Source organism: Lepus europaeus, chromosome 14 (assembly GCF_033115175.1).
Source record: "Lepus europaeus isolate LE1 chromosome 14, mLepTim1.pri, whole genome shotgun sequence".
NCBI classification, from domain to species: domain Eukaryota; kingdom Metazoa; phylum Chordata; class Mammalia; order Lagomorpha; family Leporidae; genus Lepus; species Lepus europaeus.
The window spans coordinates 47,798,238-47,800,119 of record NC_084840.1 but is presented as its reverse complement, the minus strand read 5'-3'; positions in this window follow the sequence as shown (position 1 = coordinate 47,800,119).

The window sequence follows — 1,882 nt, the reverse complement described above, 5'->3', positions numbered from 1 at the left end:
CTTTTTCTGGAGAAATTCACAAGAGGAAGTTTAGTAGGATGAGCTGGCCATTGTAGCTACGCTTGAAGCTACAACTGGTGCTCATTGCCTCTGTCCAGTGCTACCCTAGCACTTCTGGATGGGTGGTTTGTCTGATGGTGTGGTCCTGAGCTGCAGCCATGAGAACTCTGAATCTACACTCATTAAGCCTTCATGGACCATTAGTTCTTTTTCTACCACCGAAATTAGACAGGAGTGTCCCAAAAGACACCACAGTGGGTCACCTGCTGCCAGTGTATTTCTCCCCATCCTTTCTGTGTGATAGCAGCCCTTCTTCCTTCTAATGGTCATGGTCAAGTATTCTTGCTGATTCCTTTGTTGATTCCTTTCCTTGCCTGCTGGTCTTTAGGCATAAGGAGCTGGAGGTGACCTGAAGGGAATCACACTTATGTTTAATGAGAGTCTTGCTATGTCCCTTGGTGGAGGAGTTCTGCTTAGAGTTGCAACTACAGGAAGCGCTGTTTCCTACTGGAAATGATGCCAAGCTGTTCACTTCTACTTTCAAGTCTTGGTTCTCAGGCCTCTGTGCTCTGTGTACTAGGGACTCAGTACCACAGAATGGTCATTGGTTTAAGGTGTAGACCACATCATCTGGTGTGAATGCCCAGGGTATTATCTCTAAGCTGGCTTTGGCTTCAGCTCAGTTATGGCTTTAAGAGGCTATTCCAGTGTTCTTTCAGACCAGCAGCTTCTGCGTGAAGCAGTGAGTGAAAGGTTAAGTTGATCCTCTGGTTGTTTGCCCACTTCCCCACCTTTTCCAGGGAAAAATGGACTCAGAGCAATGTTGCCTGGGATTTCATGCCACTGATTGAACACTGGCCCTCAGGTAGTGGTTTAGCTAAGGTTCTGTGGATACCAAAGGGAATCTTGTACGTGGAGAACGTATCAAAGTCAGGTTTCACCACCTCCTCCAAGTTACAAGACTTTCAATGTAATCCACTTGTCACAAGTGGGGACTTAGGGTTAGTCTGTGCTGCTGACAGACTGAACATTCTGCAGTCACAGGGACCTTCTCAGCCTTGGTGAGTGGGAGACTAGGTGGTGCTGGGTCCATGCATAGCCTCACCCCTGGCACCATGGCTGCACCATTCACGGTGCCACAGTGCTGGTTTTATCTCATGATTTTGTGGATTGGCTGGGGGCTCACCTGGGGGGGCTGCTTTTCTGGTGTTTCTTGGGATCTTTGATGCAGTTGCAGTCATAGGAGGCAAGAGCTGCAGCTAGAGTTGGGCCACGTGGTCTGGTGCCTTGGTTACTCCATCCAGTAAGATAACATGAACTTCTTAAGTGTTGGCTTAACAGTCAGAGGGAGGAAAGGAATGTTTGCTCGCCCTCTTAATGCTTGGATTCAAATGATAGCTTTTTAATGCTCTGTTGGTTAGCGCAATCCTAGGCCCATCCTGGATTCAGCAAGACACAGCTCTGTCTCAAGTAGGAGTACCTGTATGAGCACACAGGTATGGGCAGAATTGTTCAGGGTGCTTATTTTATTTTTTTTCAAAGAATAGCTACCACAGTCCACTCTTTGGCCACAAATTGCATTCCTCTCACATACAAAATACCACTAATCCCTTTTTCCAGAACCACAAGTCTTATCTCATTATGGCATCAAGTCCAATCTAGGATCGAATCTCATAAAGCAGGTGCGGCTGTTGATGGGGTTCTCAGGTGTGTTTCCTCGAGGGCGCTTTTCATGCGCAGGGAGTGGTTCCTCTCACTTTGAAACACTACAAATTAAAGGTGTGAGATGTCTGTGTTCCGCATGCGCCCAGCATGACGCTTCTTTATTGTGTATTGTGCATTTCTTTTGTATCCAGTTTCTCCACTTGGCAAAGGTCATACT